We start from the raw sequence: 27,971 nt of genomic DNA, 5'->3' as shown, positions 1-27,971 counted from the left end.
CCATCCTGCATTGCAAAGGAACAGACCTTCGTTAGGATTTAGTCCGTTGATCGAATCTCCAGAGCGTTCATTTGAGCGCATTAAATTCCATTTCCAGCACGTATACCACAGTGAGGTTGAATCTTTAATTCTGATTGGTCAGAAGGTGTGCATTATTATTATTATTATTATTATTATTATTATTATTACTATTATTATTATTATTATTATTATTATTATTATTATATCACACTGATCAGACAGTATCTGAGCAATAGGTTTATATTAATGCACTTATTGTATTACATTACTGTTTATATAGAAACAACTTATGCACAGGAACTTGTACTTGTATCTCAGATGAAGATAAGTATTGGGACATCTTTTGACTTTTTTAGCCATATGTGGTTTTTTTCCTCGAAGTTTTGTACATTGTAGGCACACCGTTTTATAGAATTTTTTTTTACATGTAGTAGCATAAAATGTTCTTTTCACTTCAACTAGGAGACCCAAACCTGTTCCAGCATGACGGTGCCCCTGCGCACCATGCCAGCTCCATGAAAATCTGCTTCACATGGGTTGGAGTGGAAGATCTCACAGATATGTTATAGAACTATAAACCCTATTAAACACCTTTGAGATGAATTGGAATGCTGACTGTACCCCAGGCCTCCTTACCTTCTCACCTACATCAGTACCTGACTTTACCAACAAACTCGTGGCTGAATGAGCACAAAATCTCCACAAAATCTGGTGGAACATCTGACCAGAAGATGGGAGGTTCTTATAATATGGGGATAAAAAGCACATACTATATTATTGTCATGTGTCTACAAATATGTGTCCATATATTGTATAACTGTAACATAAAAATCTGGTAAATAACACATTCCAGGCTGTGCGCATATTCTGAAAATGTGGTGTGGATTATTTTCACATAACTGTACTGTCAGACGTGTAGTACTCGCTCACTTTTGCTTTGGTTCAGCATCTATAATGACAAACCTGTTGTCATGGCGACAGATCGGAATTACATCATGTAGATCAGGATCACAAAACTGAATTGAGGGATTTATTATGGAGGGGTATAACTCTGAGAACCAATGTTGTGGCTATTAGAGGCATGAAAGCGCATGGTTTCCATAAGTTTTCACCCCTTTGAACTTGTCCACATTTTATAGTGCAACAATCTGGGATGGAATTTCCTTCTTTTTTTTTTTAATCATTAGGTATTGATTTTCTCCATTTGTTTCTGTAGGCTTTCTATTTTGTACAGACATCTAATCCCAAAGAAGTCCCACTCTGAAATGTGGAAAAGTTCAATATGTAAGCCACTCTAATTGCGTAGCTTTTTTATTTATTTATTTTTTATTTTCCACAATAAATCTCTCCACAACTCCCTTCCTAATCCTGATCCTTTCTCCATGACAAATGGATGTCATGGCTGGGAAAAATGGCACCCGTTCCCTCGATGAACATTAAGCATTCGCAATCGCAACCACATCAGCATTTCCAAATATATCCTGATGGTCCTCCGAAGGGCTGCAGAAAGCGCCATATGGAATACAGGTGTGAAGAGGACGGCTGTAACGTTCCTCAGTGTTACGCGTAACAGCGTCAGCATAGACACAGTCAGCCGCTGTAATGGGACATGGGACAGGAAATGACTTCAGTGCAGAAGGCAGGATGGTGTATGTACTGGGGGAACTCTGTGTGGATCCGAGGCCAGAGCACAGACTAGATTCAAGTTCACATTTTAAGTAATAGTGAGTATGGGAAATAAATTTCTGGTTAGATGCCGACCGTTTAGCTAGTCTACATCCTCCTTTGATAAAGCAGTTTTATAGGGCACATTGTGTTTGCGACCTCGGCGAACGTCAGGATGTTTCGGCTATGAGCTGCTCAGAGTATAAATAATATCCAAGTCTGATTAGCATATTTATTTCCTCTGGATATGTCTAAGGCTGAGACCGTCTTGTCATGGCTTTGCCTAGCATTTTTTCCCCGCTCAGTTTCATCGCATACCTGCGTGTGTGGAAGGCCGTAGCTTAGTGGTTAAGGCATGGGAATTTGGACCCAAAGTCATGAACCACACCAAGCTGGGCCCCTGTGCAAGGCCCTTAACCCAATAGCTACTCCGTTGTATGAATACGCTAAATGTAAGTCACTTTTGATAATGGCATCTACCAAATGCCATAAATGTAAATGTATTTCAGATTCTGCAGAGAACAGCTCAGTGGTTCTGGCTCTGGGTTGTCGATTGGAAGGTTGGGGGTTCAAGCCCCGGTATTGCCAAACTGCCACTCCTTAACCCTCTGTACTCCAGGGATGATGTATCACGGCTGAACCCCGTTCTCCCAACATTGAAAAAAGGGTTTTATTGTGCTGTAAAATACAAGTGACAAGTAATATAGCACATTTATCTTTCATTTTAACTTTAAAATGTTACACGAAGTGCGTCAAACCCGCGTGAAGCCTGACTGGTCAAGTCACGCCATCCTTTATTAATAGAGCACATTTAAAACAGAGAAGTGCTTTTTACAAATTGAACACGCTGAACAAGCTGTTTCGAAGACCTGAGCGTTCTGATGGAGGCGTAGGGATGAAGAACATTACCGATGTTTCGAAGTAGAAGACCAGAAAGTGTACAGAGACTTCAGGGAATATAGGAAGTTTCTTTTCTTTTCTTTCTCTGGTTACCTAAAACATACTAATCTAAACCATAAAACCCTTAAAATACCTTTAATTAAATACTACCGTTAACCATAAAAACAAACCCCATCAAATGCTATGAATTTATATTATATTATATTCATCAATAAACACTACAACTATAAAAACATCAGCAAAGTCCTTTATTTCAAGTCCAAAATCCAAAACTGACAATATTTGCCATCAAATCCTAATGATAACCATATTTTCTGCCAATATTACATCCCTAGACATTAAATACTGTGTAAATGTTATGTACCAACAAGGACCAATGTACCATCAAACGCTTGTAACACACAGGGTTATTAACCAACAAACAAACTATTCCGAACAGAAACCACAAAACACCAGCATGTTACAGTTTCATGACCCATAAAAACAAACACCAACAATTCCGTTACTCATCTGCGAGCACCAGTTTGACCCATAAAACTCCAAAACATCAATTTAAGCCATAAAAGCACATGTATATAAACACCAACAAACTGAAGTATTTGCCATCTGACACCAGCAAAAATGTCAAAAAACACCAACAAAATTAAACATGCAATCATCAATATCCCTCAAATTCCAGCAGACACCAACAAATACCCACTCTGTCCACCAAAGAAAGGTGGAAGGTGGTAGCTAAGTGGTTAAGGCATTGGACTTTGGATCGAATGATCATTAGTTTAAATCCTGGCCCCTGAGCAAGGCCCATAAACCCGTAGCTGCTCAGTTGTATGAATGAGATAAATCTTAGTCGCTCTGGATGAGGGGCGTGTACCAAATGACGTAAATGTAAAAACAACATTTAAGAATAAAGACCGACATCAAACACCACCAGGTATAGGACAACAGTATTAACAATTCAACAATTCATAGATCAACACCCTAATTCTCTATTGCATCAATAAACACCAACACTCTCCAACAAACAACATTAGGAAGATCAATTCTTTGTATTATTTGTGTCTCGTTTCGTATTTAAATTTTTTGTTTAAAAATTAATCTAAAAATATTAGCCTCATTACGTAACCTGGTGTGTCAGTAGGCGTCTGTATGTCATGTACTATAAACCTCATTCCATTGTTGACAATCCACCAGGAAGTGGTGATGTGTGCAGCGCGTGTTCTAGCGGACAGGATAACTCTGAGGTCAATTGTTTTAGTCCTGTGGGATCTTCTGAAATAGATTTCTCCTCATGCCGGACAAAGAAAGGGTCATTAGGTGGACCTGTTGTGGTGATTACCTGGTTCCAGAGAAAGGGCATTCTCACCCTAAATTCTGGAAAAGCACTTTGTTCTGTCATTAGCACCCAACCCGTTCCAATGTCGATGTGCAAGGGCAAGCTGGAGAGTCCAGGACCTGGAGCTATTCTTAACTTCTCTCGGATATTTATGACACAAAGAGAAAGGATGCGTATTTACAACAGCTTCCAAGAAGTGTGTATCATCAAGGATAGGGTGGGGTCTTTTTGGTTGTATTTTTTTGTTTACTGTATAGTGTAAGAGTGCGAAGCAGATGAATAAGCTATATATAGCGGAGAGTCAGGATAAATGACAGGTTTTCTGAAACACACCTTTAACCACGCACCCACCGGGAATCCCACGGTTTGGGTTTTCCTGCACGTGCCATCCATATCGGGTGACTCTTGTGCCAGGTGTGACGGTGCTGCCAAAACAAGCGTACAAAACTGTGCTTTGGAGCATCGGTTTATTTTGGCTATTAGCTGCACAACAAAAGCTTATAATTATCCACAAAATGAGCTCCACACTCCAATTGTTAGACAAATAATGCATGGAAAACGTCCAGATTTCGCAATGTTTGGCTGGTGGCACAGATGGAGAGAAGCCTAAGACCTTGGGCTGCTCTGTGGGGGGAAACAATTTTAGTGACGCACTTGCCGGAGTTTCTAACCGGTCCCAGCTCTTCTGAAGAAAAAAAAAAAAGACGGAACATATTACATAATGAATTACATTCTAAACGCACTCTTTGTTGTTCTTTTTTAAAAAATTTGTATTTATATATTTTTTTATGAAATCGGGGTAACCTATAAAACTTTCCCGTTTCGTGTGTGTTTGCTTTTTCATATTTTCATATGACTCAGCATTGTCTGTCCCGTGAGGTTTTCTTTATATATGTCCAGACATTATTCTTGGCTTTTTTGCACCCTCCTCCTCCTATGCTGCCTGGAATTGGACCAGGAAGGCCGAGAAAGCCTGGCACTCGCCTGCGAGGTGCAGCCAGCTTGGGGCAGCTGGGATCTGGGGATGCTCCCTGTAGTTTTGGAGCTCTCTGGCATTCCCCTCCTTCTTCTCCTTTGCTTGCTTCTTCTTTTAACTGTCAGCCAGATTTACCACACAATGCAATTTTGTCGAACCCCCACGTGTAGCCCCCAGCACACACATACTCATAACAAAATCATGTGCTCACAAGCAGGCATTTTTACCGAAAGACAATGCAACAGCAGTAGCAGCACTGCCTCAGAGCATGACACATGATGATAAAGTAGAGGAAGTAGTCAGCCCTTAAGATTTGCCAAGTGTCTCCATAGAAACAAGAAACATATAGAATAGAAATAAATAGATACTTTTTCTGAACGTACTACCACATCATTGCCCGGGTTTGTGTTTGCTCAGCTGGTTTCCATAGAGGTGCAGGGGTTTTTTATACTCTCGGTCTATGAGTGTCACAAAGTTTCTGCGAGGACAGGTAGTACAGCAGAGACCTGATCGAGTGCCCCACCTAGTCTTTCTAAACAGGCCTCCCATCATTCCCCCTATTAGTCGAGTCTGGCCTTCTCAGGAGCTCGGAGCTATAAAAAAAGGAAATTCCTTTCTAATGGTCCGTGCAAGCTGCGTTTTACAATTTGTTATTGTTTGAAGGCTGGCGGTTCTTTCTGTATTACCTCAGCATTGTGACTTTAAGAAAAACCCATCCATCACAGTCTGGGGTGTGAGGGTTTGCTTTTTGTGCTGTGAAACACATTCTGAAAGTCTGACTGAACCTTCTCATTCTTGATTATTGTGAAGCTTTGATGGCATTTGTTGGGCTATGCAGCACCAGGCCACATTACATCAAACCAGTCCATGCCACAACATACCACACCACTCCGCAGAACACCACGCCACTCCACTCTACATCACACCACTCCACTCCACTCCACTCCACATCACACCACTCCATTCCACTGTATTGTTTAAAGATATATAATCACACTCTTATAACACCCTCATAGCATCTAAGGGAGTTTTTTTCTTGCTCATCAGGAATAAATACACATTGCTCACCTTAACTCTTTAATCCTGTAAAGCTGTTCCGAGACAATGTCCGTTGTGAAAAGAATATAGAAATAAACTTGACTTGATTTGACTTTCCACTCCACTCTACAATACTCCACAACACATCCCCACAACCATTTAATGCCATACTACACCACACCATACTACACCAATCCACTTCACATCACACTGCATCACACTGCTCTAAATCACAACACTCCAAACCACAACAAACCATACCATACCATACCATACCATACCATCTTATCCCATACCATACCATCTTATCCCATACCATACCATACCATACCATACCATACCATACCATACCATACCATCTTATCCCATACCATACCATCTTATCCCATACCATACCATACCATACCATACCATACCATACCATACCATCTTATCCCATACCATACCATCTCATCCCATCCCATACCATACCATACCATACCATACCATACCATACCATACCATACCACACCACACCACACCACTCCACTCCACTTTTCACTATACCACACTATACCTCTCCACTCCACACCACACTATACCACACACACTACACTAAACCTCTCCACTCCACACCACACTACACCACAGCACACCACACCACTCCACTTCACTCCACACTATACCACACCACACTACATTATACCTCTCCACTCCACACCACACTACACCACAGTACAACACACCACTCCACTCCACTTCACTCCACACTATACCACACCACACTACACCACTCCACTTTACACTATACCACACTATACCTCTCCACTCCACACTATACCACACACTACACTATACCTCTCCACTCCACACCACACTCCACTTTACCTCTCAACTCCACACCATTCCACTCCACTGCATACTATACCACACCACTCCACACCACTCTATTCCATGAGACATGCCACATACAAACGTTTTTTGACAAAACTCTTGACCCGAAGTGTGTGCTGGTTAGGACATGCTTGATGATGACTCACATGTCTGATGAAGATTTGGACCTTGTTCAGGTAAATAATTGCTTTTATTGTTCCCCCGCCACTGTTGGTTTGGGTGACAAGCTGTTTGCTAAGGCCCCTGTCTGTCTGCTGCACCCCACGCCGTCAATGGCAGCATCAGATTCCCAACAGGACCCGCTTGTGCCAGGGCAGAGATGTCAAATTGGTGCCCAGATAGTGACGAGCTCAGGCCAGGGGCCGAGTATCTGTCACTCGGTCGCGCCTTGTTTCTCGCCTGCACCGAAATAAAAACCGGTTCAAAGAGCACATTCCTCTCTTCATGGCTAAAAGTACTTGTGGCATGAAAGCTGTTAGATTGTTTAGTTTTTATGGCTCTCTTTTATCTGATGAGAGTGTTTGCATATGACAGGCTGTGTTGTGGACTGTGGTTCGACGCTAGTTTGAGGTTGTTGTCAACAGGGCTGGGATTAGGCCACATGCCGAATATCCAAACAGACTCATAAATAGCAGGGAATTCAGCTAGGTACATTTACAATTCAGGCATTTGGTGGACACCCTTATCCATAGCGACTTACATTTATCTCAGGTAAACAGCTAAACAATTGAGGGTTAATGGCCTTACTTAAGGGTCCAGCAGCAGCAGCTCGGTGGTGCTGGGATTTAAACCCATGATCTTCTGATTAGCAGTCCAACATCTGATACACTGATATATATATATATATATATATATATATATATATATATATATATATAAACCGTAGGACCTCAGTTGTTATAATGTCGGACTGAACAACGGTCAAAAACTGACGCACACAAGAAATACATTCGTCATCAATCCGTGACACGTTCATACCTGCATTCTCTTTCCAATAGTATCTTTTTGCTCTACTGTCCACCTCACTCGTTTCGACATTTTTCCTGAGGCGGTTTAAAGTTGTCGCTCGCGCTAATTGCAGCATCTGGTTTTGCGCTCCAATTGTTTTTAGGTTTAATTGTCGTCGTAGGAGAAGTCACACTGCAGGTAAGATTCATCGGAGGCGAAAAATATTATCACAAAAGGCAATTAATCGGCTCTCGGTGAACAAACCAGCGATCGAAGACTACATATTTTAGCCTAGCATTATAGGAATCTTTTAGGATTTTCAAAATCTGTCTCAGACAACCAAATCGTGGTTAAAATCGCACAGTGTGTGGAAAAGCAATTAGTGTTGAAACCCTGAAATGAATTAGTTTCCAACAGAAGCATGTTCTAAAGTGTTTCATTCCTTTTTTTACCTCAGCAACTTGTTGTGGCACATCTGTGAATCATGTCTCCACTAAAACAGTAGTTCCTTCACTACTGTACTCTTTTATCCTGAAGACCTCCTCTGTCCTGAAGATTGTCTATTACTTGACTATTGACTATTACAAAGCCCTGATATTGGAGACTCCTTACAAAAATGCTACAGAGATACAGCTGTTTATCATGATCTGCCATACAATTTCTTGTAAATAAGCTTTTCCTACAGAAACTGTAACATATACGACTGTGTGCATTAATATTTACACCCGTGCTTTGAATTACACACCTTTAAACCAACCAGATTTAAGAAGTTACACCACAACTGCCCACAAAAGCTAATACGACAATCACCTCAGATTGCAGGAAAATGGGACCCATTCTGTCAGATTTTGTCATCTCACCCAAAATACACACATGTGCCTTGAGAGCAAATGAGAGGATGTTGAACATTACCAGGGAAACGCACTGTACTGTTTAGAACACATGGAATTGTTTCATCCGAGATCAGCATTTTTTTCTTAATGCGCCTGCTGGAGGGCCTCTTGGACAGCCACTCTGATGTGGAATGTAACCTAATAGTGCTTCTCCACCAAACAGCGCAGCTCGCCACGGTTATCCGTATCCTGTGTGTATGTGTGTGTATGTGTGTGGCTTTCCCATCACATAACTCTACCTGTGACAGTAGGAGGGGTTTCTCTGGAGGTTATCTGGTGGTCTTAGATAAAACCAGGCATGCCTTGTGTGAAGAAAACACGCAACATTTGTCTCGAGCGTGTATTCGTAAGTCACAGCTCGGTTGGTAATGAAAACACAGAACCAAGACCTGGTTTCTGCCATAATATAACACAAACCTAAACCTATGGCCATGTCCACAATAATAGGTTTTAGTTTTGGCGTTTTGTCCACATTGGGATGGCATTTTCAGTCAACGTAACTTTTTTAAAGACTCTGTCCAAAGTGGATCAATTTGAAAATGCTTTTGCAACAAACATTTTTGCATCGCGTGTCAAAACAGAGGCTTTCAAAAAACGATTTTAAGTCAGCGTTTCTTTTGCCGTGACGTCTCGAAGTAACCAGAAAGTAAATGATCCCCAAGTGGAAATGACAGTTTTACATTAAGCTCATGCGCAGTACAGGGTCGTAAGCGTTTTCAGACATTTCAATGTGGATGAGCAACTTTTGGGAAACGATTGAAAACGAAAAGTGTGGACGTGAAGTTTTTTCAGACCCCATTGTGTGTAAATTGAACACAGTGCAACCTCGATACTCGCGGAGGTTACATTCTCTGATCCCTCGTGATGGCGAGGTTTTGACTCTCCTTTGTAATGGTTTCTTTTTTCAAGGGGAATTGTACATGTACTGTAGTGTAAACTCAACAAAAATTGTGAATTGATTGTCATAAATGTTTTATTTACTACTTTAAAAGAATAATACAATAATAAAGTTTTTCAAACATTTTTATATCATTTATTAGTAAAATCTCTGTTTTCCAATCGAAAAGTCGCCAACTATCGAAGTCGCGAGTGTCAAGGTCGCGAGTATCGAGGTTCCATTGTATATCCGATCTAGGGATATCCGATCTTGAATCATGTGTGTATGATGTTTTTCATGTGTGAATCATGTGTGTTTTAGTGCAACATCGATGCACTAAAAAACAATAAAAAATGAATTTACAGAATTATAGATACAGATATACAGATTATTAATAATGGGTGATTTTTATTATTATAAAAATATTTATTAATTAAAACATTTTTACCTACTGCATTATCTTAATAGGCTGTATATTAACTTATTTGGAGAAAAACGTTAGTTCTATGTGAAATCTACATTGAGCACCCCCATAAATCCAAAATGGCACAATCCTCGTTTCATAACATTCGAAACATTGAATCTTTGACTACCGGGGTCACCCCTAATCCGGTCTGATTAAAATTGTGCAAAGAAGAACAGCAACCTTGTCAACATGGCCATCCAAGCCTCCCTACACACACTTTTATTATTCAGTGTAAATACTATTGCTATTCAGGATAAGAGACAGAAAGAGGTGCAGGAAAAAAAAAAAAAACAGGAAGTCCTCTCAGGAGGAACATCTGTCTGGTTTTCTCTTCATCTGTCTGGATTTTTTTACCACAAGCTTCTTTTGCATGATCTCGCTCTTGGCCAAACAAGCGTGGGAACTGACCCGGGCCATCCAGAGGAGCCTCGTCTGCAGCCTGTAAAGATGGAACCTCAATGACATCATACGCTTTACGGAGCAGGGCTCTGGTAACCGTGCTGCGCGTTTCATCCAAATACCAGTGGCGAGGCGGAACACACACGCTTAGCTCGGCAATGGAAGTCAGATGCGCTGGGTTTCTTTTTTTCTTTCTCTCTTTCTTTCTTGATTCCTCGTCGGATCGCTCCCCCCCACCCCACACACACACACTTTATTTTCCTCGGCACTCGAGCAGGATCGAGGGAGGAAGGCCGAGGGGGCCTCTGCGAAGGCTGGCTCGACTATAAATGTCAGAAAACGAACGCAGGCCTTCGTAACAAAGTGGAATCTGATATAATGCACCCCAGGCAAGTGCGTTTGATCTGCACCTACTTCAGTATGCTCGTCAGGGCCTTTAAAGCAAAAGGCCAGGCTCCTGCGCCAGAGTCGGAGTTTATAATCTGACATCATGTGTGTTCAAAAGTGCTTTCATGTGTGTGCCGATGTTTTCGGGACCCGTTCGGCGGTGTTAGCGACATTTCTTTTTTACGTCCTGCACGAAATGCTAACGATTTCCCTTCGCTTGGGATAGAAACCAGCGTCCGACACGACATCCTCGGCGCGCAGCGTTCATCCTCGTGTGTAGCATTTCATTTGATAAAGCACTATTTATTAATACGGATATCGGTATGAATAAATAGCTATCGTTGTTTATAGCATCGTGGATTAAATTCTCAATTCTGATTGGTCAGACAGTGCTGATTCATTTTCTATAACAGCAGCTCTGGCAGTTGATAAAAATCGATTGAGGAATAATACAAGCAGGCAGCACAGCCCCACCACCACACACTTTTGTTCGCTGATACACTGTTTGGCCAAAAGTATTGGGACCCCCACCTTTTCCAGCCGTGTGTGATTCTTCCGCAAACCACTGTTACCACAAAATTCGAGGCCGAAGATTTATAGGATGCAAAAGCAAAAAAAAAGTTTTCCTTCATTTGAAATCAGACCTCTTCCAGCAAGTGCCTAAAGCCAGCTCCATGAAGATATGCTTTCCATAGTTTGGAGTGTAAGATCTCCTGCAATAGGGTTCCACATCCCTATTGAACACCATTTGGGATGAATGTGAATGCTGACTGCACCCCAGGCCTCCTCACCTACATCAGTACCTGACTTTATTAATGCCATTGTAGCTGACTGAGTGCAATTCTCCACAAAAAGTAGTGGAACATCTTCCCAGAAAAGCGAATGGGGATTAAATGTGGAATGGGATGTTGTGTTCAGGTGTACACAAACTTTTACACTCCAGATAGTGTATTTTAATGATCATTTATGTTAGTTTGATAAAACATCATCTAGGTGGAAACACTATTTTGAATTCATTCATGTCTCTGGGTCTGGATTCGGATCCACTTCAATTCCAGGTGCTACAAAATGCTACAGAGTAAATGAACAAATGTTTTTTTTTTCAGTGCAGGTTTGTTTGCTAATGGTCAACGTTCATCTCAGTAGGTTTTGTTTGCTGCTGCTGTTTCTGGTCACTAATAAAGAAGCTTGATTGCTTTCACAGCAGCTCATCATAGCAGCATTATAAATCTCCTTTTAAACCAAACCCAGTGTTCGAAACTTGAGCACCAGCCCCAGCATCTGCACTTTATACGACGGCAGCAGCCATGTTAGCGGTCTTCCGTACAGACAGCGTTTGAAGTTCCTGAGCTCTGTAATCACTTGCTTGCTTGCTGCTCGTAGGACACATGTGAATTTTACTGTGACTCAGTCTTAAAACCAAATCTTCCAACCAAATTTTCCAACCTTCCTTCATTACTCTGCGTTTTCTTTTTTTTAACACGTCACGTGTGTTTGTGCGCTCTGTTATCCAGGACGTAAGACATTCAGCATCATTTGACAATTAGAATAAATTGTAGTTTACGGTGCTATTTTTCTGTCCTCTCGCAGTTACGGCTTCCGCCCAGCCTCAGCGCTCATCCTTTTGGCTGCGGACGCATTATAAATGCCATTTTAAATTACAGGTTGTCTGGCATCTGGGTGAGAAAAATGCATGCACATAAAGGGAGCGGATATGGTAACACGGGGAGAGAATTTAAAACCAAATATAAAAAGAAAAGCACATTTAGTGTCACCCAGATGAGGATGGGCTCCCGTCTGAGTCTGGTTCCTCTCAAAGTTTCATCTTCATACCATCTCAGGGAGTTTTTTCTTGCCATTGTCGGCCAATGGCTCACTCATTAGGGATAAAACTTACAGGCACTAACATGTAAATTCATGTTAGCAATTCCCTGTAAAGCTGTTTTGGGACAATGTCCATTGTTAAAAGTAGACTTTAAATAACATTGAATTGAATTGAAAAGGAAAAGCCTCCTGACAAACAATGAATAATAGTTTGAATTTTAATTCCACTGAGAAATATTTTTTCGCAAATCTTATTTATCACCAATGATATAAAAATAAAAGAAGAAAGAACATGCAGAACAGATGATTTAATAATCTAAATAACCTAAACAAATTTCAATAATGTTCACTTGATGTTAAATAAATGAATTGAATGCTTTAATTATGCGTGTAAAATATTTACAGAAATCAATTCTTTTTTTTATTTAAAAATATTTATTGTCATTTTATTTCACATTAAAGGAATGTATTAAATGAGATAAATAATAGATATTTATACTTATTTTTATATTGCATTATTATACTATATTATATATTATTTTTATATATAAATAATAAAATAATAATCTATAACAAATATATATATATATTTTTATATATTGAAAAAGAAATGTTTATACAGAAAGATGATTTAAATTTAAAAACAAATGTATATTTTAAATTATTTTTATATCATTTTAATATTATATTATTTTTATCTTCCATCTATAATGTAAATTGCATTAATATACTTTTTACTCTCTGTGCTGCTATACAGGAATTTCCTGAATCTATCTATCTATCTATCTATCTATCTATCTATCTATCTATCTATCTATCTATCTATCTATCTATCTATCTATCTATCTATCTATCTATCTATCTATCTATCTATCTATCCAATTTTTTTAAATCTAAATATTGATATCATATCACTCAAGACTAGCAGAGTTCTCGTCAGACATCGGAGATATTGCTCATGCCACTATAGCAACCGCAGAAAAACAGTGCAACTTGAGAACTTGCATCAGTGAAATGTAAAGTTTGAAGCCCCCCTCACCATATTCCTGATATATTTACAGCTTGAAGTTTCTGCTCATAAAGGACCAGAGTCAGCCAAATGACTGTGGTTTACCAACGCTGGCACGTTCCCGAACGGCTCATACGCCTCTGTGTGATATTACACACTTGCAGAGCGTCTCCAAAAACACTACATCAAATCTAAGAATAGATTAGATTGGGACTTGCAGTCGTTGTAAACAGAATGTTTATGGTTTATCAGCTGAAAATCATGAGGAGGTCTGACCTCTTTTTATATAAGGTTCTTTGAAGGAGGTGTGACCTCTGTGCCTTGGTCGGAGTGAAGGAGGTGTGGCTTCTGTGCCTTAGTCCTAATGAAGAAGGTGTGGCCTCTGTGCTCTAGTCTCAGTAAAGGAGATGTGGCCTCTTTACCATTAAGTGTCAGTGAAGGTGTGGCCATGGCACGTTAGTCCCAGTGAAGGAGGTGTGGCCTTTGTGCCTTAGTCCTGATGAAGGAGGTGTGGCCTCCGTGCCTTGGTCCCAGTGAATGAGTGTGGCCTTTGTGCCTTAGTCCTGATGAAGGAGGTGTGGCCTCATTACCATTAAGGGTCAGTGAAGGAGGTGTGGCCACGGTGCCCTAATCCCAGTAAAGGAGGTGTGGCCACGGTGCCTTAGTCCCAGTAAAGGAATTGTGGCCTCTGTGCCTTAGTCCCAGAAAAGGAGGTGTGGCCTCTTTACCATTAAGTGTTAGTAAAGGAGGTGTGGCCATGAAGTGTTCATATTTTTGTCTGCTGATCTGATTTGTTTAATAATGATCCAAAGTGTCTTGCATTGAAACTGTTCTAAATTGTATTTAAATTAATTTTTTTTTTTTTTTTATGTACCAGAAATGATTTCTTTCAGAGTACAAATGGCATATTCATGCGTGCTTGTCAAATGATGTTCTTTTGCTATTTTTGTGTGTCCCAACATCCACCACGTCTTTTCGAGCTGATTTCTTCTTCATGTCTGTGCAGCTCCACTGGAATAACCCAATAACATGAACAAAACCTGTGTAACATAATGATCTTGGCCTGTACTCTTCCACAGAGCTGCATGATTGAGTCAAGATCAGATGTGCTTTAAAATAAGGTCTCAATTACCCCAGCTATACTCCATACACACACACACACACACACACACACACACACACACACACACACACACACACACACGCACACAGGCACATATGTGCCAGTAACTCATACATGGCCACTTTACTAGTTAAATTAAAGTCAGATCACTATCAGAGACCTCAGAGTAGACTTTTTTTGTTGAGTGCAGATCCATTTCCTCAGCCAATCTGGTAAAGTCGCTCGGCTGGGAGGCCTTTAGAAGCCAATATTTATTTTCTTAGCTAGTTTCTAATTGTCTGGGCATTTGGCGCCCATGTGCATGGAGGATGCATGGCAGTCATATGTGATTGTGGCCACGGATTGGTGCTCAATATGGCTACCATTTGCTACCATTTACCACAAAGCCCCAGAGCAGGAGGCACACGTTGGGTAGACGGGTCGAATAAATGGGTCCAGTTGGGTGTTGTAGATCACTTATAAGGGTGACAAGGAGAAATAAAATGAGCTATATTTTGCCTGGAAATTTAACTGAACCTGGAGACTGCAACTTTTCTGCCACAGGGACCGTGTTCTTAATGTATCCACTCAGCCAGCAGAAGCTCCTTTTGACAGGTTGAGATGTTCAGGAACATTCTAGGAACCTGTTACAATTTTAACCTACATGACTGAAATTCTGCATAAACAAATATGATGCAGAACAGTTCATGGTAAATATAAAAAAAAAACTTTTCCTGTTCAGACCCCACCCTTGTTTAGATCGCTATTTAAAAGCTTGTTAGAGATACAGATATATGGAACACAATCAGATATAGATTTGTTCATCGGTTAATGGTGTCAGCACTAAAAGCTGAGGTGATTATTGATTTTGTCATTGATGCTATTAATGACAAAAAGGATATAAACCAAAAAGCAGTGGTGGACAGTAAAATAGTGAATATACAGTATTAGGTAGCTTTTTCAGATATCTGTATTTTACTGAAGTATTTCAAATTGGGGAAACTTTCACTTTAACTTCACTACATTTCAAAGTAAATTTTTGTACTTTTTACTCCACTACATTTTGCTAAATCAGTCGTTCCTTTTTATTTCTGAGCGGATAAAAAGCGTAACTGGTCAAACACAGGGCAACTGGTAAGCACGAACATACAGTTAAGCATCAGTTCAACAAGCGAGCGGAATATTTTTAGAGTAAAAATGTTCGAAGAAACTCCTGACTCGAACTCGCTACAACACCCGTAGTCTTTTTTTGAAGTCGTTAAAAAGAAGGGTTTGTGCTCATGATCATTTGAATAGATATCAATCAGGGTTTGACTCAATAATATCATCCTATTAATAGATCAGTGTGCTGAGAGCAACATTAGTCTTTTTACATGAAATGAGCTGATTTGATGAAGCAAGAGTCTTGTGCTAAAACTGATAATAGGAACATTATAGACATAATAAATCAAACCAAACTTTGGATACTTAAGTACATTTGAAGGCGAATACTTTTGTACTTTTACAGTGAGTGGATCTACTTTATCTCAACTACATGCTTTGTGTACTTTGATTTGGTTGTTTCTCCTTGATATCATTCCCTGATTCTCCCACGATCTCAATCTGAACAGTAAAATTGATTGGTATTTGTGTAATATTTATGTCAATCTTTTTTATCAGGTATCATATATCTTGTCAAATGCATACTGTATATGCCGACATTTCTTTAGTAACTAGTGCACTAATAATAACAGCAACATTTCAATTAGCAATAGATATTAAACGTTAAATTGGACGTCATTATCCCAATCATAAAGATGTCACAAACAACTTAAGGAGATCGGTTACTAGTTTTGTTCCATTTTGTTAGGAATGATCTCAAATACCCTGAAAAAGGACATGAAGTGGATTTCTTAGGAACCTTTTGTCAAGTTGATCCTGGAGAACAGAAATTGCCCCGGGAAAAAGAACATATGTATTCACTTGTCTGGGGGGGCTGAAATTTCTAAAATTTCATGTGTTCAGAATTATTCCATATTAAAACTGAAATGCACTAATGAAGTAAAAAAGATAAGTTCCTGTTATAGCTACCACACCGTTGTTCTTTTACCAGCCTCTATTTGAAGTTAATAAGATAAAAAAAAATTAAGCTTGTCGAGAAACCACAAAGCAGAAACGCTTCTGTCCTGAAGGCTTTTTTTGTTTCAGAAAACGAAGATAGAGCTGTACAGCTGACTGCACCACAGCGCTCACACTGGACACTCCTCTTAAAAATGTTAAGTAAACATATCCTCTTTCCAATACCACGATGTTAAAGGGGAAGGTTTGAAGCTCAAGGACTTTGATGATTGAAGAAGCGATCAATAAATATGTTTGATTATGCCTAATGATTTGGCCACACTCAAAGTTCTCTGATGTGCATCAGTGAAGTCATGTGCTTATCAAAAACGGCGTTTAGGTCAGGCTTTTCAGGAACTCTATCTATCTGAAAACCTCTTCCTTGTACTAAATATAGTCCAGGTCAGCTGCTGTAGAGCTTCTCTATACTCTGTGTTATGTAGCTGAACTCTATGTGATTCAAGAGACTAAGTGACTGGCTGATTTCAAATCCTGTATTTTCATGTTCGTTATGCTTGACACTCATTGGACCTGAAGCTCAGAGGAACACTGCCTTTTTGAAGACATGACCAAGATGTTTTGGTCCATAGCATGCCACAGATTATCTGGAATTCATGTAGATTTGAAGTAAAAGAACTGTGTTTTTTTAAGGTCTTCCCAGAGATACCATGGCAGAGTGTATCAAGTGTATCATAGTAGTAGCTTAGTATATATTATACACCTGACATGAACCCTCCATAAAATTGCACTTCAAAAAGCACCAGTCAGTTTGTTACCATCTAAAAAATAAATAATTTTTTTCCAGACAAGATGGCTAATTAAACAGATTTACAGAGGTAATAGAAGCTAGTCTCAATTCCTTGTCTACAACCCAAACACCATGAATAAAACATATCCCAAAACGGCTACCAGTATAAGCATCTACAATAATGCACTGTAAAGGTAGTTCACGACTTTAAATGGAGATGTGTTCCGATGACCCCATCGTAATTTGAAAATTTTGTAAATTGAGACATGGCCTAGACTATCCAGGAATCTTGAAGAATTGTGAAGAAGTGTGGAGTAGTATAGCATACATGCATAATTTAGCAAAACAGAGCAATTTAGAGTACTGTAAAGTATAAACTATACAGTATATATGTATGTGGTGGCGGACGTGTAGAAGAGCACTGGTTTGCTATGACTGGCTGCTGCGCAAAATATTTGTATAATTTTGTCATATCGGTATTGTCATTAGTATGATCAAAAAATCTTAGTCGAACTCCGGGACCATCTGTATTTATATACAATATATGGCCAAAATAATCCACACCTGAACATCATTCGGTTCAAAAATGTTAAAAGCAAACACTAGTTTAGGATCTCTTTTTTTTTTGTGTAGAATGATATTTTCCCTTCACTGGAACTAAGAGGTCCAAACCTTTTCCAGCATTATGATTCTTCTGGGCATAGTTCCAGAAAGTTGTGGTGTGTAAAGGTTGGAGTGGAAGTCAAGTCAAGTCAAGTCAAGTTTATTTGTATAGCGCTTTTCACAACAGACATTGTCTCAAAGCAGCTTTACAGAAATCAACAGTGAAGGTGAATGGTGTGCGTTTGTCCCTGATGAGCAGCCGTGGCGACAGTGGCAAGGAAAAACTCCCTTAGATGATATGAGGAAGAAACCTTGAGAGGAACCAGACTCAAAGGGAACCCATCCTCATATGGGTGACATCAAGAGTTTGGTCATAAATCTTTCAACAATACAGAACAATTTGTGATCATCATAGATCCAGCATCAGCTTCTCCATGCCAGGGCCTTTAAACACTCGGCATCTACTTCTCCATGATCATCCATAGGTCCATAATCTTCACGAGGTGGGACGTGACTGGAGCTGGCCAAACCTCAGGATGCCTCGGGATGGGGAGAGAAAGAGAAGCAGTGGAGAGGAATTAGCGTAGCTGCTGTTCATGATATTAACAGCACAAGTTGATAATGTGCATGTAATCATATATTCTGGAGCACAAGGTTGTGATGTGATGTGTGTGATGTGTGTTATGTGTAGGCTTTGCTAAAAAGATATGTTTTTAATCTACACTTAAACTGGGAGAGTGTATCTGAACCCCGAACACTGTCAGGAAGACTATTCCAGAGTTTAGGAGCTAAATGTGAAAATGCTCTACCGCCTTTAGTGGACTTTGCTATTCTAGGAACTACTAGAAGCCCAGAGTTTTGAGATCTCAGGGAGCGTGACGGATTGTAGCGTGTTAAGAGACTGGATAGATACATCGGAGCCAAACCATTTAGTGCTTTATAAGTGAGTAGCAGTAGTTTGTAGTCTATTCGAAACTTAATAGGAAGCCAATGTAGGGACGATAAGATTGGGGTTATATGATCGTATTTTCTTGACCTAGTAAGAACTCTTGCTGCGGCATTCTGAACTAACTGAAGCTTGTTTATTAATGATGCAGGACATCCACCTAGTAATGCATTACATCAGTCTATTCTAGAGGTCATAAACGCATGGACGAGCTTCTCTGCATCAGATATAGATAACATATTTCTTAGCTTAGAAATAATTCTAAGGTGAAAGAAGGCTGTTTTTGTAACTTGATTGATGTGATTTTTGAAAGATAAGTTGCTGTCTAAAATAACTCCCAGGTCTTTTACCGTTGAACTAGTAGTTACAGAACAACCGTCTAAATGCAGGCTGAGATGCTGGAGCTTCTGTGTACTATTTTTTGGGCCGATGAGCAAAATCTTCGTTTTATCAGAATTTAATAGCAGAAAGTTATGGGTCATCCAATCTCTTATTTCTTCAACACACTCAGTTATGCGAGCTAATTGAGCTGTATCGCCTGGTTTGGATGAAATATATAGCTGGGTATCATCAGCATAACAATGGAAGCTAATTCCATGCCTTCTAATAATATTTCCTAATGGAAGCATGTATATTGTAAAAAGCAGGGGTCCTAGAACTGACCCTTGTGGCACGCCATAATTTACTAGCATTATCCTGGATAGCTCTCCATTTAAATCTAAGAAATGGTAACGATTGGACAGGTAGGATTATACCAGCTTAATGCCTGTCCCTGAATACCGATGTAATTCTGTAAGCGATCGAGGAGAAGATCATGATCTATAGTGTCGAACGCAGCACTAAGATCTAGTAAAACTAATAGGGAGATGTAGCCTTGGTCTGAAGCTAAAAACAGGTCGTTAGTGATTTTAACTAGAGCAGTTTCTGTGCTATGATGGGGCCTAAAACCTGACTGAAACTCTTCAAAGATATTGTTCTCCTGCAAGTGGTTACATAACTGGGCAGCGACAATCTTTTCTAAAATCTTAGACATAAATGGGAGATTTGAAATTGGTCTGTAATTCGATAGCGTGCTTGGATCCAGATTAGGTTTTTTAATGAGGGGCTTAATAACTGCTAACTTGAGGGATTTAGGGACATGACCTAACGATAGTGAGGAGTTAATAATATTGAGAAGAGGCTCACCAGCTGTATATAACACTTCCTTCAGTAGTTTAGTGGGAATTGGATCTAACTGACATGTTGTTGATTTAGCTTTCATAATAGCATCATACAGCTCTTCCTGTCCTATATATGTAAAACAGTGTAGTTGTGGGGTTGTAAGTACGATTGTGTCGGGAGATGCTGTCAGAGGTTGAACTGCCAAAATTGTTTTTCTAGTGGAAGAACTCGAGTGTTTCGCCCAAAGCCCTGACTGAACTTTTTTTTTGTATTATTGATGTTGTTAGTATGTGATTTCAGGTAAATTATTTTCCCTGTCTGCAAATACAAACAACTTCTGGCATGGTGAGTTATTTTGATTGACGCAGGTACAAAATAAGCTATTTGCCAGAGACCCTTTATCCAGAGTGACTTACAATTATCTTATTTATCTACCAACTGAGCCTTAGGAGATTGAGGACCTTGTGGTGATTACGATCCCAGCGGTGGTAGCTTGGTCTTGCTGGGATTTGAACTCAAATCCTTCCGATAGTGTTACTTGTGATTTTGAGGGTTGCATTGCACCTCACGATGGGAATGTCTGTGTAGGTCCCTGTAAAACATCTTAACTGAAACGGTATTATGGTATGCCTGAAAGTCATTTTCTCACAATCTGTGTTTCAAAGATAAAGCAAAGAGGCCAGTGGAAAAGGCTGACTTTACCATTCTAAACCGGTCTCATAACGCTAAAGCCTGTCTCTGACTCGTTCTTGTCATAAAACAATATTAGCAATATTTACGACTTTGGATGGTCTTGTTGCGCAGTTCCAGAATTTCATTGGCCGCACAGAACTTTACTAGCCATAAAACTGTTCATTTCCTTGCTTTGTATTCATGATTTTTTTTTCGACCAAGTTTTGCCATGCACCTGTTGACCCCGCTCTTGCACGAGCCTCTCTTGACAAGGACAGCTCGGCTGAGCAGACGCACTGTTGCTGGAACAGGAACGATGGCAGCCCCGTGCCAGGCTTCCTGGCTACATTGCCGAAACAGGCATTTGGAGTGTGGCTGGCACGGGTGCCTTGTTTCTGCCCACTTTCTAATTCACTTTTCATTTAATAAGTTTTTGCCCCCTCCTTTTCTCGTCCCATGTGTTGCCTCTCGGCCCTGTTACCCAGGTTCATGCAAATAGGCAGTGAAGTATGCGCTAGTTATCTTCGCTGCTGGAGACTCGGTGCCCTTGTTGCTTCATATAGCTCTGCTCTGGAGCACCAGCCATTGATAAGGCCAATGTCCCCGATAGCTACTGCGCTTTCAAGTCACCCTCACAAAACAGACGGCTTACTTTCATGTTGTTTTCCCAAGCCAAGGACAGACAGGCCTCCCCGCTGGACTCAACTGGCTAATCAGTAATCGCTAACTTGCTGAGCCCAGCAGTACCTCAGATGGGCAGATTCTCTTTCTATCTCTCCCACTCTCTTTTCTCTCTCCTATTTTCTCTCAGAGTTTTTTGTCTGTTCCCTCACTCACTTACTCACTCTCTCTTCCTTTTTTTAACCTTCCTTGTAGAAATTCCTTCCTACCTCTGAGGCGGTGGAAAGTATAAAACCGGCCACCACTATTGAATGGAGCAAAGTTCTGACTAAAAGGCACTGTACTTTCTTTTCTTTCCCTCCTCCTCCTTTTTTTCACCACTGCCACCTGCCTTGCCTCCCACCCATCATCCGTCCATGCCTCCCTCCTTTTTTTTGTCAATCCCATCTCTTCTCTCTTTCTTCTGTGGCCACAGAGCAACTGTTCATGTGATGATGAGGAACAGCAGGGAGCAGTACAGACAGCAAAGGCTATCGCCCAGCAGACACATGGAGCTAAATTAAAACATTAGTACCACTTTATGACTTTATTTAAGGCACGCCAAAGAAAATAGATTGCACGACTGTGACACAACAAAAGGCGGACTCATCCACTCTCACCCGAGCCTTGCGCCTGCTCGCGTCCAGCCTTTCTTCTTCTCTGTATAAACTTGGTGAACTTTTGTCAATGTGTCAAGCTGAGCAGTGTGTCCAATTGGTGCATGGACCTGTAGATCCGTCCTACCAATAGCAGTCCAGGTGCTTGCTTGGTTTTTCAAGACCTCCACCTGGCTTACTGTTTTGGACACCCAGAATTTTGCCATAAGAGACAACTGTATTTAAATATATCCTGTGTCTTGCACTTAACCTATTATGATTGTGGAAAAGTCTCATGTAGTTTTTTTTTTATCTAGCTTTCAGTATGGAGTCTGGTACATTTTGTGAATAAAACTAGCCAAATACTAGCTAGTGCAAAATTTCTCACTCTTCAGAAGAAGCATTTGCTAGTGTATACTTACAGAATCAATGTTTTTCACATAACCAATATATAAATATATTTTATGTAAAATTAACATTGTAAAATAAGTTTTTTGTTGTTGTTGTAATGTATTATTTTTATTCAAAACTATTTTTGTTGCTAAACCTACTAAACTAAACTAAACTCCAAACTCTATCTTTACAACAAAATGGCTAAACAGCAGTGTTGGGGTTTCCGTATAAACGTGCTGATGTATGTAACACAAAGTCCATGTGTCAGAAAAGTGTCACATGGCTGTGTGTGCATGTGTAACAGCTCTCGATATTTTTCCCGACTGCCATGTATTTAGTGCACACTGGAAACTGTGACCGACATGTGAAAGCTACACAGGGGTCATGGGGAAGGCTGAGAGTGCGGCTTGCTGTTTGTAGTGCATGCCAGGGGCAAAGTGCAAGTCAGCCATGAGGCAAGGGTAAAACCAGAACTGCTTCTTAATCTAACATGAACATTGACACAAAAGAGGTGTTTCACATGAACCGACAAACATCAGGCTAACTTTTGTTATTTAGATTCACTGTGTTTTTGAGTCGAGTGTTCATTTATACAAAACTAAATACAAACATATCTGTTTGATACAGATTCTGTTTTAGCTTTTAACTTTTTTTTTTTTCCAGAGAACAGCCCTTAACTTTCTCATGTTTCAAAACACAGGTCTAACTGCAGGCTAAAAAGCTTGCTTACTTTTAAACACCAAACTAGTCAGGTTGCAAAGCCAGAGCTAGTTTCTTTGCTAGTATTATGGTATACTTTGCCAGGTTTGCTTGCTGTTAAGCAAACCGAGGCTCATATTTGTGTAACAAATACAACCTGGTATGCTAGCAGGTAACTTGCTGGCTAGCTGTATGCCATTGTTACCTACAGAAAAAGCAGGCCAAGCCAAGAAACACTGTGGTGAATGTTTGAATCAGTGAAAAGCACTGTTTTTTAGATTTTATTCAATGGATAAAATCTAACTCAGAGTTAGGCTCGGATTGAAATATGGAGGATTAGTTTATGCTAACATTGCCATTCACTCTTTTCGGATTGTGAAGGTCCAGGAACCTGATTTCCAGGCTTTCTGACGAGTTCTTTCTCAGGTTTTCACATTCCTTTCCTAGTGTTATTTGTAAGGTTCATCTCTTTGGCACTGTTTGCCCAAGCGTTTAACTTATAAATGCTGTTTTTGGATGGTTCATAAAGATATTGTGCTGGCAGCCACCTGACAGAATCATGATAGGAGTTAATATGTCTTACATAGTACATAGAACATAACATGTTAGTTGTGCAGAGGTTGGGTTTTGGAATGACATGAAGACCTTTTAGATTTGCATATTATGCATATTCATACCTTGTTTGTCTCTTTATTATGCTAAAAATCTGTACTTATACATTTCTCTGCAATTAAAAACTTTAAACAACTTAGGCTTTGGGGAAATGGTAGTAAAAAGCTACATATACTGGGTTTTGTACAGAATAAAACTGGACAATCATACCTGTATCAGAAAATAATCAGTGATGATAGCATTTTGCCACCAATGCCATTTCTATTAACTACTACTACATCGACTTTTTTGTTCTTGTCTGGGAAACCATCATGTTGTAAGAATGTTAGCATAACAATTTGCCTCCTGGTATCATTTATACATATGTATACACAATGTCAACAAAGGTTTGTGGACACATGACCATAAGCTAGGTGTGTGATTTTTGAACATTCAGTTCCCCAGTTCAACAGTTTGCTGTTATAATAACCTCCATTTTTCCAAGATTTTCCACTAGCATGCTTGTGGAGATTTGTGTTCATTCAGCTGCAAGTGTGTTCAGATACTAACGTTGGTGTGGTGAGGCCTGAAGTGTAGTCAGCGTTCACATTCAGAGTTTCACTAAATTCCAAAAGTGTTCAGTACGGTTGAGGTCAGAGGTCTGTAGCAGGCCACTCAAGATCTTCCATTCGAACCCATGTAAACCATATCTTCATATGGCTGGCAAAGGGGCATTGTGACACACACAAACACATACACACATATGTGTCTGTTTGATGTTTGTTTTAGATTATATGATGTACAGGTAATAATGTGGGTATATATTACATAAATCGCATCATACCCACATACACCCACATGCTGTAGCAGGATGATTTGCTGTTTGGAGGTAGAAACAAAGTGTAGGTATGATTGCATCAAAATCATTGTAGGTGTTGGGAAGTAAGACGTGCTTTTGGCCTTTCCCTTACAAGATCAAAGCTTTCTCAGTTACAGATAATCAGTCACAGATTAACAATCAGGCAAACCAAATACATCTAAATATAGCATGGAAAAATGAATCTACTTTTACCTGGTTTAGTTTCATAGACAGCTACAGTAAAAAAAAAGAGCTTGAAAGCATCAGCCAGCGTGTTCTACCTGGACATGTAAAACAGGATGTTAAGTGGGAACGAGCCAGGTGAACACACGCCGTCGACGTGTGAAAAGGTCACTAGCGACAGCTCGTAGTGCTTCAGCATCGACCTCCGTCCATGCCCGCATTCTGCCTCGAGAGCTAATGATAAGAAACACATGGTGTGGTTTGCTTCCTCGTGTTTCTGGTCTTCTTTAACCCGCTGTCATTTCGATGCCTCAGACAGCTCCTGCTCTGATATGTGATAACTGACCATGTGTTTGGGCCATGATGGGTTAAGTAGGAAATGAGTCGGGCGTTGAAGAACGTTCTATCGCAATGTCTTCCCAGGACGTCCCTCATACAATATTCCACAGTGCAGATAAGTTGTGGCTGTATATGTCTCCTAATCCACAAATAACATGATGCTGTGTCTATCAGCGCCTCTTTACTGCTGCTGGATTAATCCGCCGACGTCTCCAGCTCTGATCATGAACTCAGGCATGTGAGGTCACTTTCTATTCAGGATTTTCAGTTAAAAAATGAGAGGAATTAAACTTTAAACAATGTGTAGTGTATAATTAAATATATATATATATATATATATATATATATATATATATATATATATATATATATATATATATATATATATATAAAATTATATATAGACAGTGTCTGTTACACAGCTTGTATCTAAACAGTAGCCTACCAAGAAAGTCATTGTTCACTGTCTTCCTCCTTTCTTTCACAACTATTTCTCTCGAGAGTTTATCTTTTGGCATCGTCGTGCGTTTAAAAATCACCATTGGTGAAGCTTTTCCTCCCGATGCCGTGCAGCTCAAAACACAGGTGAAGTGTGTTTTCATGCCCGGTTGTGTTCAGCGTGACGAATGATTCGCATTTCCTGTAGACAGTCCGAGTGAGCGGCAGGTCAAACGTCAGAGGAACATCATCCATATTTATGATGTGGTGCGGCCCGATTCAGTGGGAGCGCATCTGATTTAATATAAAGAGTTTCATTGGTTCACCTGAACCCGTTTGGCAATTTCATTGGTCTAATGTTATGGGGCTCAGTTTTTTGGCTTGAAGGTTGTGAAACCGGGAAAAACCCCGGAAAAATCCATATATTAGCCACTTCATTGTTTAAGCCGCGGGGTTCCAAGCGTGGAAAAAAAGTAGTGGCTTATAGTCCGGAAAATACAGTACTTGAGAAATTTGTTTTCTAGCTCTTACGTTTAATGACGCAACATGAATGAAGCATAATGCATAATGAAGCTTTCAGCATTATTTTTCTTATATGGCATTCCAAACTGACCCGATTGTGGAGAAAGAGAGAGATCGGGTGTGCAGAGCGGCTGAATCACTCTCAAGCTGATATGACCAAGTTTCAACACATGTTCACACAAGTTCATTTCATTGATATCTACTAATTTCTTAGCTTCAGTTCAGTTAGCTAACTACAGTGTTAGCTTCCAGAGTAAGCATACACACTTAAAAAATAAGAATAAACTAACTGGCTTAGATCTATTATTTACTACCTTCTTAACAAATTAGAGAACAATCAATATTTTTATAAAGTGAGAGGTTTACTATGTTGTTTGTTAAGATTCGTTCTTGTGTAGCTTTAAGCTGAAAACTCATCTTTTTCTTGAGCATCAAACTGCATCTTATTCTTTCTCCCTTCCCATCCCTTCCATCTTATGATAAATCACTTGTCATGTTCCTCAACTGTAATTCGCTTTGCACAAAAACATCTGCCAAATGAATACATGTGAAATGTGAATGTAAGTTTTACTTTGATGGTAAGTAAAATCGTAGCTCATCATTGTTTTAAAATATGCGTTCATACAAAAAACGATGAAATCATAATGAGTAATACTGTATATCGCTCGACCTTCCAGTTTCACACACACACCCAATCATATGCATCATCACAATGCACCTACGATCCGTCCTCAACGGTATCCGAGATTAGAATTAGTGTGTCCCAAATTGTATGTTGAAATGAGCATTCCAAAGGTACCTAGAAAAAGAAGAGGGGGTTGGGGGACGAAGGAGTTTGTTTAACTGTGAATGTGTGTATCTAGGCAACAGCGTTTTCGTCCGCTAATTCCGTTAGAATTTCCCAGTACTTGCACACTCTTTTGCAAAAGTAAAAGGGGGAAATGGTGGCTTAGTGGTTATAGCATTGGCCTTTGGATCCAAAGGTTGTGAGTTCAAATCCCAGCCACACCAAGCAAGGGCCCCTGAGCAAGGCCCTCAACTCCATAGAGGCTCATTTGTATGGATGAGTTAAATGTAAGTCGCTCTGGATTCGTCTGACAAATACCATGTAAATACAATGTAAATATTCAAGATTTTTTTGTGCAAAATATAAGCATGGGAATTGCGATGGAGCAGTAATGTCTGTTATGGCTTTTATTTGCATACTACAAAATGATTGGCTCTCATATTTTATGATGTAATAATAGTCTTAGGTGTCAGGTTTAACTCCTGTATCGAACTCCGATTGTCAGATGCCCTGTTTCCTTGCCAGTGAGGTAAATTCTTGCAGTCCAACAGTAAAAAAAAGAAAAAGATCGATTAGATATACAGTACATTCTAAACAGAGATGGCGAAAGTAAACACATCCTTCACTCAGTAGAAGTACAGATGCGCATGTTTTAAAGGACTATGACTAGGAAGATGAAGTTCTGACTGCACTTTTTTACTTAAAGTAAAGAAGTTTGGGTTCTGACATGTTCTTTAGTAAAATTCACAGGTAACTGGACCTCACATCATATTAATACATATTAGAACATCCACCATAGAGAACACAAGCAGATGTTGATCAGGTGATCAGGAATGTCTCTGTTCTCGGTCATGTTTACATCACTGACTCCCTCTGTCTCATCCACGTTAACCCCAGACTTCTTGTTGTCTTCTGTCGTTGCTACATTCATAGGCTAGTCTACATTTTGTTGGTGTGTGAAGGCCA

At 39.8% G+C, this 27,971-nt stretch overlaps 2 long non-coding RNA genes across 2 annotated transcripts in view; both read left to right on the top strand.

Annotated features, from left to right (window-relative positions):
* LOC310737019 overlaps nucleotides 1-27,971 on the top strand; it is a 193,139-nt gene that overhangs the window by 92,507 nt on the left and 72,661 nt on the right. The gene's annotated exons all lie outside the window — the stretch shown is intronic.
* LOC310737032 lies at nucleotides 260-13,056 on the top strand. The gene is made up of 2 exons (XR_014536735.1): nucleotides 260-11,477; nucleotides 11,854-13,056. It is a non-coding gene; the product is annotated as an uncharacterized lncRNA (long non-coding RNA).

Source organism: Silurus aristotelis (assembly GCF_946808225.1).
Source record: "Silurus aristotelis genome assembly, chromosome: 14".
Classification (NCBI taxonomy): domain Eukaryota; kingdom Metazoa; phylum Chordata; class Actinopteri; order Siluriformes; family Siluridae; genus Silurus; species Silurus aristotelis.
The sequence above is the reverse complement of the archived record's forward strand: the minus strand, read 5'-3'. Positions and strand labels throughout refer to the sequence as shown.